The sequence below is a fragment of the Mercenaria mercenaria genome, chromosome 6 (genome assembly GCF_021730395.1).
Source record: "Mercenaria mercenaria strain notata chromosome 6, MADL_Memer_1, whole genome shotgun sequence".
In the NCBI taxonomy this organism is placed as follows: domain Eukaryota; kingdom Metazoa; phylum Mollusca; class Bivalvia; order Venerida; family Veneridae; genus Mercenaria; species Mercenaria mercenaria.
In genome coordinates this window covers 51,914,854-51,932,023 of record NC_069366.1, presented here as the reverse complement: position 1 = coordinate 51,932,023, position 17,170 = coordinate 51,914,854, and the positions used below count along the sequence as shown (strand labels likewise).

Genomic DNA, 17,170 nt, shown 5'->3' with positions numbered 1-17,170 from the left:
TAAAAATATCTAGAAATATTGTAAAACTAGTAACTTTTCTTCAAGAAAGACACTTTTGCGTGACTTCATGTCCAAAATCACATGGATGTTGCAGGGTATAGGAATAATTTGGTAAATATACTATTGAAAACCTAAAAAAATGTTTTACCTGTCTTAACTAGATGCCCACGGGCAACATGTCGAGCCCGCCAGCTGTCAAAAGGACTAGGAGTTGCACATGACACCCTGTCTCATTCAGGCAAACATTTATGCCAAATAAACAAGAGTGCCAGAATGTCACAATATACGCCCGTCACAGCAAATTTCTTTACTCTAGCACCTGTATTTGCAAATGGAATTTTAATTTTGTGGTTGTTTAGTAATCATTGTAAGTCATTTGTTTTTCTAAGTCCACAAAAAAACTCCTTACCAGGTAGAGATACCTTAAAATACACCTAAAATTTGAAAGTAACATCTATGTTGTACCACAGAAAAGTGGTCTTGTTTTTTCCCTATGGTCAATTATAAAAAAGTTACAATATAAGTTATTTATAGTAACAACTAAGAGAAGATAATTGTGCCAAGTTACATCAAAATCCCTCCATGCATGAAGAAGAAATGCTCCGGACAAAGTCATTCTTGTATCTGACCTTTGGCCTCTAAGTGTGACCTTGACCTTTGACCTAGGGACCTGGTTCTTGCACATGACACTCCGCCTCGTGGTGGTGAACATTTGTGCAAAGTTATATCAAAATCCCTCTATGCATGAAGAAGAAATGCTCCGGACAAGGTTTTCATTCTTGTATCCTTTGACCTCTAAGTGTGACCTTGACCTTAGATCTAGGGACCTGGTTCTTGCGCACGACACTCCGCCTCGTGGTGGTGAACATTTGTGCAAAGTTATATCAAAATCCCTCCATGCATGAAGAAGATATGCTCCGGACAAAGTTTTCTTTCTTGTATCCTTTGACCTCTAAGTGTGACCTTGACCTTAGACCTAGGGACCTGGTTCTTGCGCATGACACTCCGTCTCATAATGATGAACAATTGTGCCATGTTTCATCAAAATCCCACCATGCATGAAGAAGATATGCTCCGGACAAAGTCATTCTTGAATTTGACCTTTGACCTCTAAGTGTGACCTTGACCTTAGACCTAGGGACCTGGTTTTTGCGCATGACACTCCGTCTCATGATGGTGAACAACTGTGCCAAGTTTCATCAAAATCCCTTCATGCATGTAGAAGATATGCTCCGGACAAAGTATGTGGACGCCGCCCGCCGGCCCGCCCGCCAGGGGCGTTCCCATAATACGTCCCGTTTTTCAAACGGGCGTATAAAAATGATTGCAAAAGTTACAATATAAGTTATTTATAGTAACAACAAAGGGAAGTAAATCTTTAAAAACATCTAAGTCCACACAAAAATTCTTACCAGTATAGATAGGTCAAAATACACCTCAAAATTGGATGTAACATGCATATTGTACTACAGAAAAGTGGTCTTGATTTTTTCCTATGACCAGTAATAAAAAAGTTACAATATAAGCTATTTATAGTAAAAACAAAGGGAAGCAATTCTAGGTTCTTGCACATGACACTCCGTCTCATGATGGTGAACAATTGTGCCAAGTTACATCAAAATCCCTCCATGCAGGAAAAAGAAATGCTCTGGACAAAGTCATTCTTGTATCTGACCTTTGACCTCTAAGTGTGACCTTGACCTTAGACCTAGGGTCCTGATATTTGCGCATGACACTCCGTCACATGGTTGTGAACATTTGTGCCAAGTTACATCAAAATCCCTCCATGCATGAAGAAGAAATGCTCCGGACAGTCATTATTGAATTTAACCTTTGACCTCCAAGTGTGACCTTGACCTTTGAGGTAGGAACCTGCGGTTTGCGCAGGACACTCCATCTCACTAAGGTTAACATTCATGCCAAATATAAATGAGATTGCTCCATGCATGTCAAAGTTATGGTCCGGACAAACAAATCCAAAACTTACATTTTCAGATGTGGTTCAGCCACTTGTAAAAATACAAAAATGTTTTGCATCTGGTGTTCATTTAAAGTGAAAGATATTTAAATCTTAAACTGAAACAAACAAAAATCCTCTATATATTACTGTTAAAAGACTTTTGGTATTTTATAAATGCTGCTGTCAGCCTGCTAAATTTCTAAAATGGACTGGTCCATCATTCAATTTGGGAAATACCATTTATTATTTGAAGGGATGTTCAATGAAAATTTACTGACTGAATAGCGAGCAGTGCAGACCATGATCTTGGTCTGCACTGGCCATAAAAGCAGAATAGCTTGCCGCCAGCTGGCTAAAGGTTAAAAAAATGTGTCCTACGTACTTAGGCATGCCTCTATCAACCTGAATATAGATTACTATCATAAAGATAACGAACGTAGATTTCGAAATAGGAAAAGAACACTTCACTAAACTAATGTTCTATTTTACTCATAAATATAATCATAAAATCTTTCTTCAATTGTCAAGATACTTCAAAGTTTAAACAAGGTCACATAAAATTATGCATTTTGCCTTAAAACACATCATTATGAATAACATACAGAACTACTTGTTTTAGTTTGCACCAAGTTGATTAATTATCTGTACAAATTTAAGGTTTATTGACATTTGGAATTGTCATATTTTAATTCAAACATGCTATTCACAGTTAATAACTGCTTGAAGTAAAATCAATGTTCTTATTCATTATGTTTCTGCAGTGAAATGTTCTTGCATTTAAAATAGTATGAACTTTTTTTGCAGAGTCTCTTTTTATAAATCATCAAACTGTAAGCACATAATTTTTATTGACGGAAAAAACTTTTCTTCTTTAGTTCTGCCTTTTACACAAGAGGTTTCTTTGTAGCAATGCTGTGGAGGACTTACCCAGAGGTAATAAAATCTAGATAAATCATCCAATTGTAATGTATAACAAGCGAATTCGATGAAACGGCTTGAGGTGAGGATCGAATGGCAAAAAAATATATCTGACAAAAATTTTAGGATGTTACTAAGAAGCAAATAATTCCATTAGTCAAAATCATTTTAACAGAAAACGAATGCTTTTTTTTGGGGGGAGGGGGGGCAGCCGGGGTGACCTGGTGAGGGTACAAAATTTCACATGTTGATTATAAATATTGATGGAAAATTAAAAACGGAAAAAAATGGGTGGGGATTGGCGATGCATGATCGGGGTGGTGGGCAAGACTGAGTGGAGAGTGAGGTGGGGGAACGGTTCAACTTTGCATGCAAATAAATTTTCAAGGAAGGTTTGAAAAAAAATAATAAGGAATGATTTTTTTATGGTGGTGGGGGGGGGGGGGGGGGGAGGGGGGTGAACAAGGCAAGGTGGTGACCAGGTGTGGGTACAAAACTTCACATGTTTATAATAAATGTTCAAGGAAAAGAATGAAAGAAGTTAAATGAAATTCTACCGATTGGTTGTTTTGTTATGTACAAATCTGTAGATTTTTTAACAATTAAAGGGCAATAATTCTAAGCAAAATTGACCAATTGAAAAAAAAAAGACAGGCATCATCATAGTAGGCTGGTTCATATTTATTTCAAGTTTCATGAAATTCTACCAGCTTGTTACTGAGAAATGGCTGCAGAAGTGGATTTTTCATTAAATCATGGGCAATAACTCTTAGGGAAATTGACCAATCAAAAAAACACTTGACGGGCATCATGACAGTATGTTGGTTCATGTTTATTTCAAGTTTCATGAAATTCTATCTGCTAGTTACTGAGAAATGGCTGCGGACGGACATTTTTCATTAAATCAAGGGCAATAACTCTAAGGGAAATTGACCAATCAAAAAAAAACTTGACAGGCATCATTGCAGTATCTTGGTTCATGTTTATTTCAAGTTTCATGAAATTCTACCAGCTAGTTACTGAGAAACAGCTGCGGAAGGACGGACACACAGAAGTTCCTACATATGGATACTTATGTGGCTACTCTTTTGTTCTCTCTATTGTTCTTTTAGCCACGTAAGAGAAAAATAGCCACATAAAAGCCTTAGGAATGAATGACATCAAAGAAAAAGTACAGTTACCTATTGTTCCTATAGCCACCTAAGTATGCAAATGTGAGCTCGGACGGACTGACGGAGGGACAACGCCATTTCAATACCCCACTCCCGATTTCATCGGCGGGGGATAACAAAACTAACAAAATAGTACCAAAAAGTAGTTCTACCTCCTTGAAGGCTCCTTCACCTAACACCCTTTTTTCATCATACTTAATATGGCAGGCATTAAATCTCCTGCATTGAGTGTAGCATGCATTGAATGGACAGTATTAAACCTATGTTAAACCTGATGTCAATATACTGTACACTCAATACCTGGGTACATTCAATAGGGGCAACTGAATGTTGACATACTTAATATAAGCAGACAATTATTCAACAAACTGCATCTCACATGGACTCAACATTTTGGTATTTATTTTATAGTACTTATTTTAGAACACAATGAAAAGTACAGCTTTGTACTAATTCCCAATGATAACTGAATTTATTAAAATAACAATTCATAATGCTTGCACATTACTTGACAAGTAAATATTAGTATTTGTTTCATTTTAACATGCCAACATAGCTCAATCGGGTAAATTGCAGATAACAATTGGATATATTAATTTTACCAAATCGTTTTGGAGTTCGAATTCTCATGAGGATTTTTTTCAGATTTTCTTGACGTTTTTCCTATTCGTTTTCATTTTTGTTCCCATATTTTCGTTTCTTTCTTTAATGGTTTGAATTTGCATATATATGTCTTTATATAACATAAAATTATGTTCATTATTTGCTTGAATTCATGCATTTAATTAATATCTTAGATTTAATGCTAAACCTTTCTAATCGCCATATCAATGCCATCAGGGGCCATCACTCTGGAACCCATAATGGAATCTGGCCAGATCAAGAAAGGAACCAAGATCTTATGGTGATACAAGTTGTGTGCAAGTTTGGTTAAAATCAAATCATAGATGAAGCTGCTATTGTGCAGATAATGTCAAAATAGCTAATTCTGGCCCTTTCAGGGGCCATAATTCTGGAACCCATAAAAGAATCTAGCCAGTTCAAGTCAGGAACCAAGATCCTATGGTGATACAAGTTGTGTGCAAGTTTTGTAAAAATCAAATCATAAATAAAGCAGCTATTGTGCAGACAAAGTCAAAATAGCTAATTTTGGCCCTTTCAGGGTCCATAACTCTGGAACCCATAACTGGGTTCTGGCCAGTTCAAGAAAGGAACCAAGATCTTACGGTGATACAAGTTGTGTGCAAGTTTGGTTAAAATAAAATCATAAATGAAACCACTATCGTGCAAACAAAAAATTGTTGATGCACGCACAATAGCAAATTCTGCCCATTTAAGGGGCAATAACTCTAGAACCCATGATGGGATCTGGCCAGTTTTCAAAAGGAACCGAGATATCATGCCAATACAAGTTTTGTACAAGTTTGATCAAAATTGCTTGCAAAATGTGGTCTCTATCGTTTTCACAAGAAATTGTGGACGGACGACGGACGGACAACGGACGAAGGGCAATCACAAAAGCTCACCCTGTCACTACGTGACAGGTGAGCTAAAAATGACAATGCAGCTAGCTACCGCTGAATCATGTGTTTATGGTACAACTCTTGAAACCAAAGTGTGACCTTGACCTTTGAGACAGGAATCTGGGGTTTGCGCATGACACTCCATCTCATTGAGGTAAACATTCAAGCCAAATATAAACAAGATTGCTCATTGCATGTCAAATTTCATTCCAGACGAAAAAAAATACGGACAAATGCACACATGCACTAACGCAGTCACACACCAAACAGCCACTGGGACGACTATGTCTTTGCTTTCAGCAAGCAGGCTTGACAATGAATCATAAATTGAGGACGAATGATTTCAGACACAACGTCTTTTATCAAATCGACATGGAGAACAAATGCCTCGCCTGGGAATCAAACTCAGAACCCCATGGTCCGTAGATCTGTGCTCTCCCTATTGAACTTTGAGGGGGTAGCTTTTTTATGAACTGCAATATCAAACAATAAACAGTTGTCACAGTAGAGTGTACAATTTTTCAGTCATGATTGACAGTGCCTACATGTGCAATGTGTTACTGTAGTTAAAATGTTAGCTGACTTACCTCAGCTCCCCACGTTCCTAGTGCAGTTGCAGTTGTCAACTTGACTTTCTTCTGTAAAAAAAAGCAAAAAATACTGTTCATGCAAGTTAAAAGTACAATATATTCAAAGTTGACCATTATGGATTTTTTCTGCAGAATTTAGACAAACGACCACTGTAATTTTGCGTTACATGACTGACTATAATGCAATGTATATCATGAACTGTTTGTATGTATTGTATGTATATATCCTTGTATGTGTGTATCCTCATATGTATGTATGTACACTTGCATGTATGTCAAGAAAAAATTACAGGGTATTATGCAGGACTTTTGGGCATAGGAAATTAACTGACAATGGAGAGGGTAACGTAAACTAAGGCGTTACCTCAGTTATCTGACCTTTGCTACCTGCAAATCGTTTGCTGTTTAGGTATAGATGAATGGTACTCCTGCATTTAACCTTCGCCTTACTAAACTTCTAAAATGGACTGGTCCATCTTTCAATTTGGACAGTACCATTTTTTTATCAAAGGAGTGTTCACTGAAAATTTACTTTCTGAATTATGAACAGTGCAGACTGCACTGGTTGCAAAGGTAGAATCTAACTTGCCGCCAACAGGCTAAAGGTTAATTAGTCAGCCAATGAAAGCCACCCATACAAATTAGTCTGTTTCTTATTCAGCTTTTTTGTGCAGGTAAAGACTGAAAACCAGGCAGTGTTGAACACATGTAATGCATTTTGGTAAACATTAAATGCACTTTGATTGCTTCAAGTGTCAAGGCCAGCTTTATTCTGCTGGTGGCAAGTGCCTTTGCAACCAGTGCAGTCCATCTGTGCAGGCTGACCGTGGTCTGCACTGTGAGTGTTGGCTTAGAATTCAACCTGTAAACTATCAGTCAGTCAGAACACTCCTTTAAAGAATAAGTGGTACTGCCCAAATTGAATGATGGACCAGTCCATTTTAGAAATTTAGCAGGGTAAAGGCTTTAAGTGCTCTCTAAGTTTATTTGTAGTTGCCACTGATTACCCATGGCGACTCCTCCATAAGAATGTTAGTGATATAGCAAAATGAAGAAAACTTCTGAAGAGGCTCTTGTTTTAGAAGCTTGCTTGATTTACAAGAACTTTAGCATGCCCGGTGTATTCAATACATACGACTCTTATCAAAACATAAGTAAATAATTCAAACAGGTAACCCTTAACTGGGGTCAACATCAGCATCTTACCCATGAAAAACTTAGCTAAATTAGTAGTTCTAATGAATTAGTGTTTACTAAAAGCCCCTTCGAAAGATCATTTCAACACAGTTTGTCTGTTCAGCCATCTGACATATATACTGAAATGCTTAGGCAAATTTTTTTTTACTACAAATGTGTCTTTCAGTTAGACTAGACATCATGTTACCCTTAATTTTACATTAGATTTTAAATCTTAAATATCAAAAAATCTCTATAGGGCGCTTACTGACCTTACCACCTTACATGTATATGATGCTGGACACCACTGATTCTGCCTTTGCGGCCAGTGTAGATCATGATCAGCCTGCACATCCGAGCAGTCTGATCAAAGTCTGCACTGTTCGCCATTCAGTCACTATATTATTTTTTGTTTGTATATAAATTTATTCATAGTCACCACTGATATCCCATATGGGTGACTCCTCTAGAAGACAATGCTAGTGGGAGGATTAGTATAAGATACAGAAGACACAAAAATTCCAGAAGCTTCCCTGGTTCTTTAGTGTGCCAGGTGTAAAGCACCGATACACAGGACCCTTATCCCAATGTAACTTATTTGTAGTTGGAGAAGCGGCAGTTCGAACTCAAGACTCTTGGTTTTGTAGTCAAACAGTGTTACCGCTGGCCCACTGAGTCACTATCTTTTTGGTATGCAACCCTTTTAAAATTTAATCGTACCATTCAAACTGAAAGATGAACAAGTTCATTATAGAAATTTAGCAGGATAAGGGACTAATTTTCATGGATTCAGTCAGGATGTGTTAAGGTTACGAAGAAGGCCTTGAGAAACAAAAATCAAACAACACCAAATCATAGAAAGAAAGATTTGTTTGACATGAAAATTAAACAGCATGTAAAAGATGTATATTACTTTACGAAAACAAGTGTCAGTATACTGATATAAACATTGAATTCCAGAAAATGACTGCCTATAGGGGCTCCACTTCCAGACAGTCAAACCACTTTAAAAACTCACCATTTTCAAAGAAATGTTACACATGTTCGTTTTGATGCATTTGCAATAGCGTGCGAGTGGTGAAATTTCACATAACAAGGTGGGACACAGTTTTCAGCAATTGTTTATCTTTATTTCTTTACAAATGGCATTCATTTTCAAAGGGAAACAACTTTTTCTCGACAATTACTTAAAATAGCCGGAAAAAGTTGTCTCCCTTTGAAAATGAATGCCATTTGTACCTAAAGTATTCTGAAAAAGTTGTCTCCCTTTGAAAATGAATGCCATTTGTACCTAAACTATTCCGGAAAAGTTGTCCCCCTTTGACAATGAATGCCATTTGTAAAGAAATAAAGATAAACAATTGCTGAAAACTGTGTTCCACTTTGTTATGCGAAATTTCATCACTCGCATGCTATTGCAAATGCATCAAAACGAACATGTGTAACAGTTCTTTAAAAATGGTGAGTTTTTAAAGGCGTTTAACTGTACGGAAGTGGAGCCCCTTTAGGCGGTCCTTTTCCGGAATTCAATGTTTTTATCAGTCTACTGACACTAGTTTCTTAAAGTAATATACATGCTTTACACGCTGTTCAATTTTCATGTCAAACAACTCTTTCTTTCTATGATTTAGTGTTGTTTGAGTTTTGTTTCTCAAGGTCTGATTCTCATCCTTAATCAATGAAATTAAATTCCTACAAACAAACAAAACTCATTAAGTTGAAACCTACAATTTAATATCACTTTGAAAAAGCCATTGAGACTGGGAACAATTTAAAAGTGAGTGAGCCAATATTTCCATTTTTATATACCCTAGATTAACACTTGAGAAAACTTGAATTTTGATCATGACTATAAACATTTTCTAATATATAAATTATTAGATAAAAGTGATCTGATTTTGACTCCCTGTTTTTCAGTGGTCTGATCTGCACTTCATTATTCCCTATTAAACCCGAGTCAATACGACACTCTCTTCAGATACAATATTAATTATAAAATGTTCATTTTCTATTTTAATTATGTATTTATTCAAGAATCAAAATAGGTCTGATCTTGTCAAAAATAATTCAATCACCAGTCAAGAATTATTTCATTTTTATCTTAAATTTCCTTCAAACTGTTTACGCAGGTATGCAGAATATCTTTGTTCACAGGTCTTTATCAATTTTGTTTGATTAATTCACGTATATAATGCATCACATGCTGTGCATAATGTGCATCCAAAACTGTGATTATAAACATGCATAATATGCATGCATTATGTAAGACCAGTCCACAAATAATGTGTAATTTATTGAGCCTTTTCTTTCTTAGGACATGACTGGTTCTGCCATTGCAACCCGAGTGTAGATCATGATCAGCATGCACATCAGGCCAGTCTGATCATGATCTGCACTGTTCGCCATTCAGTCAATCTTTTAGCAGTTAAAGGTACTGTCCAAATTAAAAGATGGACAAGTTCATTACAGAAATTTAGCAGGGTAAGGGAAAATATGATATAGGTTAAACATCATTTTCAATAGCATAACTTACATTATGACAGCCAATCAATCTAAAAGACAGTTCCTAGATTCTTGACCAATTAATATGAGGTGGGGGTCAAATTATTCTTGCACACCGGACAGGTCAGTTACCAGTGTTTTCATTGGTGCTGGAAAACTCTGCCTAAGATATGAGTTGCATAATAAGTGGACAGATTTTATCAAATAAAATGGTAAAAAAGTAGCAACCTGCCCGCTGTCAGTCCTACTAAGCATTTGAAATTGGCCAATACTGGCAACGGTTAGCTTGGTTTAAATCGATTGTTCGAGGTGAATGCAGGAATTAAAGAATGAAAGTATTTTCAATTATCTGTATCAAGAGTATAAAAACTCATACAGACAGAATAAGTAATGAAATATTAAAAACCTCCAATTTTTTCATATAAAGGGAAGTAACTAAATGCCATTTATGTCAGAAACAAGCAGCATGATCTACAGTTTAAATTGTTACCCATTTTCTGACAATATATAAATTTTAGCTCTAGTGATATAATATTATACTCGCCGTCATAAAAAAGTACCCACTCTGAAAAATATTTTATTTTGGCCTTCTAAGCAATCAAACTTGAAATTTAAATGGTATAAACTGGTTTTATGGTCATACTGGATGATATTATGCTTAAATATTTAGAATATAACGGTCGCTTGGCTTGCTTGTGGTGCACATGCAAAATAGGCCTTTTTAGGAATAACTGTAGCACAGGAGTTCAATCAGTTCATACAAAGTTTTTTGTGCATTATCAATCAGTGTAAGGGTATTACAGAACAAGAGCTGTTCGTAAGACAGTGCGTTCCACTATTTGGCGATTTGACAGTAAAATATGAATATATGTCTCAATAAGAGACCTCTACTTTTAAAAGGAAGATACACTAAGGGGCATAATTCTGTCAGTAACACTAAAAAGAGTTATTGGGACTGTTACCACACATGCAGATGATGATGGTAAAGATATATTTTGAGTTTCAAGTCATTATCTTATATAACACTAAAGTTATGTCCAAAAAAACAATGTTTGTCCAAAAAAATTTAAGTATGAAAGGGGCATAATTTGGTCAAAAATACAAATCAGAGTTATGGGGATTGTTACCACACATGCAGATGATGATGATTTCGATACATTTTAAGTTTCAAGTCTTTTCACACTACCTTAGAAAGTAGTTTTCATGTGTAAACGTTCATGATACAAATCTTAAGAAGAATTCATGAGCTGTTCATCCACAGTTCCTAGTTCAACTGCAAGCCAGGCTTGAAATGCTCATGAAATCATAAACTACATTTTGCATGGGCAGATCAAGGACAGTTCATGAATTTTGAAATGTTCCACATTCATTCATAACATGTTCATGAACACATTTTAAGAACAGTTCATGTTCAAAAGTTCATGAACCACATACAAGAACTAATCAAGAGCTGTTCATGAACATGCAGTTCCTGATTGGCTCGACATGCACATGAAATTATGAACTACATTTCGCAAAGGCACTCTTGACACCTCATTCCTGATGGAATCCATTGCCACGAGGGTATAAGAGAAGAGGCCAGTTTCCCTTTTAATGCTGAGCGCCAAGCAAGGGAGCTACTGATACCATTTTTCACGTCTTTGGTATGTCGCGGCCGGGTCTCAAACCAACGACCTCCCGCACTCGAAGCGGACGCTTTACCACTAGGCTATCAAAGCGGTTTATTTTATACCAACATTTAAACTAAGTGGGTACTTTCTTATGATGGCCAGTATAAATAGAGGTTTTGGTTAAAATAATTCAAAATGATGGCGAATAATATTTTATCCGTACATTATGGCTACAAAGTATTAGACTATATTTTCCTGATAAATGATGTTACATCGATCATCACATCCAGTTAATCAAATGTGCAAAACCTTAAAACCTTTTTCACTGATTGTCCTCTAGTCGCCAACAATAAAACCATGAAGATGCAATTGATAACTTGATAATATATAGGAAACTTTAATTATGTAACTTCCTAAATTAATTATTTGTATAACAAAAATTTACCTGACTTGGCTCATATATATTACATAAACTTTCTGATAAAAGTTGTAAGAGCACACAGTCAACAATAGGTATTTTACCGATAACTTCTGAATTTTAAATGATCTTTTTTTCCTTTCAGGTGTGTTAAACTAATATTTGACCATTATTTAGCGGAAGTAAAAATATAATGTAAAATAATAACTGACTGATGGAGTCATAACAAACTTACACAAAGTCAATTTGTAACCATCCGTATTTGAGACGCTCTTAGATTTCAATTGTTAGCTGCAATGAAATTATATTCAAACTCATAAAAGGAGTTCTTTGTACACTTTTTCGAAAAAGAAATTTGAAACTAGAATGCCAATGAAGGTATATCAATTTGGAATTCCTATAAATTTTGCCACTGAAATTTTACACAGTAGACGCCAAAAATCATATCAAAATATCAAGTTTTCAAATCTGTCTTGTCTTGTTTTATAATGCATTTCTGGTCACAATGTGATGTAAAAAAGATAATAGCTTAATTGTCAACCAAAAACAATGGGAGGCCATTCCCTGATCTCATATTTTATTTCAGGTTCAACATTGTTATTTTTGTTGCAATGTTAGAAGTTTTTAAATTCTTTCAAAGACCATTGAGATTATGAGATAAACCACTTAACTACATAAGGTTACAGTTTTGCATGTTTGGATCGAAATTTTTTCTACAATGTAGAATTTGATTAAGGTTTAGGAGTATACAGTGCTTTAGGGTATAGTGGATAGCTAACTAATTTTTCCTGCATTCCAATCCAAAGAAATGAAAATAGTAGTTTTTTTTTTCAGTATATCAGACAGAAAACATCTATTCTTCTTAAAACATTCAGCTTTTCATAAAAATTCATGTGTTTTTTCTCTCCAAGCCATTGTTTACATATTGAGCTGATTTAGGGTGTACAGGATAGTTTTGGTCATTTTTTCCATTATTAGTTTAAAGTCCACATCTTAACAAACTTTCGTAGATTTCTTTGCTATAGATCAGAATAATAATGCATTCTCTTTTCAAAAACATTCAACTTTTTAAATTACTATTAAATACTTTTCATTCACTGACGTTTTTTTCATATACACTGATTTAGTCTATAGGGAATAGCTTTATTTTACATTTGATGACATATGAAAAATAACACAAGCAAATATTTAAAATGTATGTCAGAATGTTTGTTTGCATGCCAGTAAAAGAATGATATGAAAATTTGTACAATAATTCAAGTCTAAATATAAAATTTATCAATCTATCCTCTATACCCTAAAATCCGGTATACCCTAAAGCACTGTATCTGACACCAAAACAGTTTGTTTTTTTGATAAACGAACAACATCGTTACCAATATTTTACCTGACCATAATATGTTCTGCCGTACTGTCCCATACTTAAAATATTCTGAAAAACTTGTCCCCCTTTGAATATGAATGCCATTTGTAAAGAAATAATAATAAACTATTGCTGAAAACTGTGCTCCACCTAGTTATGTGAAATTTCAACATCGCATGCTATTGCAAATGCATCATAACAAACATGTGTAACAGTTCTTTGAAAATGGTGAGTTTTTAAAGCCGTTTGACTATATATCCGGAAGTGTGTCCCCTTTTAAGGCAGTCCTTTTCTAGAATTCAATGTTTATATCAGTATACTGACACTTGTTTTGTAGCTTTTGTAATGATAGCGTGTATATTACTCTACTCCGAAAAGTCTCACTTAATAAAAAAATATTCCAAAAAAAATAATTTTCCGACCTACCTACGCTAATTTTTTTGGAATGTGTCACTTTATGTACCAGACACTTTATGTACCAGTACTTTATGTACCACTTTGGACACCTTATATACCACATATATGATATATAGTGGATGATCATTTTTGTTTTGATTTGATGAAAATGTTTTATTTTATGTTACTTGAAATGTTTTTTTAAATTAAAGTGTTAATTGTCATAATTAATAAGGTAATTTATATGCACATAGGAATGTTAACAACATTCTATGGACTTAAGGAGACGTCACGACTGAGATAGTTTAGCATTATTACAATACACAGTCGGTATTGAAATTGTGTTTCCAATACATGTGCTCATTAGATAAATCCTCAATATCTATGTGAAAGTAAGGGATGTGTTTTGTATGATTGCAACGCTGTGAGTTGCTCTAATTACTGACAAATGACTGAAACAATAGGAATTCGTACGAGAGATGGATAGACAAAACAACAGTGAGGTAACAATATATTCTTTTATTGTTTAAATGTATGAGTTGTAAGCTACAATAAAGAATACCCATTTTATGAAAATCAATCTGGAAGTTAGAAATAACAGAAAAAAATTAATTAGGTCATGAGTCATCATATACCTGTCCAAATTTGTTTTCGCGAGCTGTCAAACTTATTTTTATCTCTCTATTCTGCAAATGCATTGTTTTTGAAAGTATCTTGGACGGATATTGTAATGTGCAACTTACTTTATATTCCACATTAATATTTGTGCTTGAAATTGCTTTGTTGAGCTCACCGACGTCACATATGAATGTCTATTGTTTTAGTTTATTGTCTGTTATAAAGGTATCAAATCTCAATATTAAGATATAAGAATTGTTCCTTTCTGGTAGACAAAGGAAACTATTTGGTTGAATCATGATATAACGGTTTTTGGAAAGAACTGAATATTCTTTGGTTTTTTGTTATTCACCGGAAATTCAAAAAGTGACATCACCTTAAGCTGATTAAATCAAAGTTGTTTTCACAGGTAATTATCACATATTGACAGTGCTACACAATGAGATACAATTACTATATAATAGGTATACAGGTGGTACACTAAGTGTCAAAGTGGTACATAAAGTGTCTGGTACATAAAGTGACTGGTACATAAGGTGTCGCACCCATTTTTTTGAGCATGCTACCGGAAACAAAGAATTTTTTTTAGGCCTAAAGACCTGAATTCAAGATGAACAATTATGAAATATTCAGTAAACAATATTATTTGAAAATCAACATACCTTTTCATAAGCTTCCGACACAAAAACTCTGTAAAAATCATAACACTTGTTAAGAATAAAGTAAACGTGTCATGCTTCGTCCTAATTAATTAATTATATTTCAACATTCCCGGGAAATTCGGCTATTTTTAGATTGGGGCTTTCCATAAGTTAAAATACGACAGGTTTATAAAAACGGATTGAAGGTAAAATTTCCGGGTATTATATTTGGTCGTAAGAACCGAAATGAAAAAAAAAACGATAAAAAAACAAAGCGACCACAGAAGAGCATTCTAGCATAAAACTGCTGTTCTTGTCACTTTTTTGGGGTGTTTTAACAGGAGAGAAAACGTGTGTTAACAGAGAGATTCTCGCGCTCACGTGCTGTTAATACACCTTTTTATATATGCGCGTTCCGTACGTGGCAGAGCGTTAACGTATTACGGCCCCAAAACGGATAATTCAAATGGAAATGACGTTGACGTGAAAAAACAACTCGGATATTCCCGTGCATTTCATGGAAATTTAATGACGTTGAGGGATAAAGTATTCATTTATTCGTTTTTTCGCGTTTTATGCTAGAATAGCGTTAACTAGCGCATGTTATTTACGTGTTCTAACATCTTCAGAATCCCTCGGGATACGTTGGTACCCTCGCCCTATGGGCTCGTGTACCAACCAATCCCACGGGATTCTGCAGACGTTATAACAGGAAAATACATACGTTATCCCTACATTAGTGCCAGGTATATGGAGTTTATCAACTTGGTACAGTTTATTGCCTTTCCATCTGCAAATTTGAACGTCTTTATGTCTGTCAAAGCCAAAATGTTAGTGTGTTACTTTTACTGATTCTAAGAAGCGGGTACATCTATGTAGCCTACATATATGTACCTACCAGACATCTATGTATGACCTAACCTAGCCTTAAGAGCTACTTCACATTTTAACTGTTCCCAGTATCTACTCTAACTTACTTTTGTAGGAATTTGTGCTTTAATTTGTATTTTTCTTAACAATCTAAACTTTAAGTGCATATGTGCATAATTAGTCTCCATATAATTATTACAGCTTTTTATGAATTTGTTTTAATATATGAATATGTCTCAGGGTGAGAAAAATTAGCAGTCAGTCCCGGCTCGAACCCGGAACCCCTCGCTTACACGGCGAGTGCTCTACCGACTGCACTAACCGGTTGCCTGACACATGTTCTCCCCTTATTTGATCAAATCCGTACCGTGACATACACCCCACACATTGGAAATTCGTCCTCGAATTTCCGAGGTACATAATATTGCAAGCGTCGCAAGATCGACTAAGCAAGTATGCCACGGTCCCATCATCATCATCTGGTATAAGGGTTGGAATCCGTGTCGGAATGTCGAAAACCCTGTGTAAAATTCTGTGCAGTCCAATAAAAGACTTGTAAAAGTGTCGTGCAGGTTAGAACTATTTACATAACGTCTGGTCATCTAGTGGTGTGGTGCAGGGCTCTCAGGCTGGCTTGGAACGACTCTATCATGATGTAGTCAGTGGTCCGTGCTGTGAGGCGGTTCCAGCCGCTGACAGTGCGGGGGAAGAAGGAGTCTATGTAGATGGTGGTTGCACCCGCTGTCTGTCTGAAACGGGTGAGCCCCTGGTTCTATTGTCGTTACGCTGAAGTGCTTCAGCTGCTCCGGAGACTTCTACCAGATGATGATGGATTTTGAATAGCATTGAGAGTCTTGCGAGGTAACGCCGGTGTTCGAGTGACTCCCAGCGTAAGTCTTGCACAATCTTTGTCATGTAACGTGGTGTATGGTCCGTGTATGCTGAATGGACAAATCTGGCGGCTTTACGTTGGACCTGCTCCAGTTAGTGTTTCAGCGTTTGAGGCTTCGGGTCCCAAACGGTGGATGAATACTCAAGGGTTGGCCTGACCATAGCTGTGTATGCAGTGCTTTTGTTTGTTTGTTTTGGGTTTAACGCCGTTTTTCAACAGTATTTCAGTAATGTAACGGCAGGCAGTTAACCTAACCAGTGTTCCTGGATTCTGTACCAGTACAAACCTGTTCTCCGCAAGTAACTGCCAACTTCCCCACTCGAATTATCAGAGGTGGAGGACGAATGATTTCAGACACAATGTCTTTTATCAAATTGTCACGGAGAACATACGCCCCGCCCGGGGATCGAACTCGTGACCCCTCGATCCGTAGACCAACGCTATCCCTACTGAGCTAATTAAGCGGGCGGGCTGTGTATGCAGTGCTGCTGCAGCCACCAAGGTTGCGGCGAATGAAACCT

General features: G+C 36.0%; 1 protein-coding gene across 3 annotated transcripts in view; it reads right to left on the bottom strand.

The window, feature by feature from the left end:
• Positions 1–15,060, bottom strand: part of LOC123548894 (uncharacterized) — a 90,097-nt gene extending 75,037 nt beyond the window's left edge. The window contains exons 1-2 of one of the 3 annotated variants that reach the window (XM_053545890.1): positions 14,909–15,060; positions 6,161–6,211 (exon numbers count right to left, since the gene is read on the bottom strand). The gene's annotated coding sequence lies outside the window, so the exon portion shown is untranslated. Of the gene's footprint in view, positions 1–6,160; positions 6,212–12,104; positions 12,237–14,908 lie in introns of those variants that run through there. The other 2 variants (XM_053545894.1, XM_053545891.1) reach the window with 2 other exon arrangements.
• Between the last annotated feature and the right edge of the window lie 2,110 nt (positions 15,061–17,170).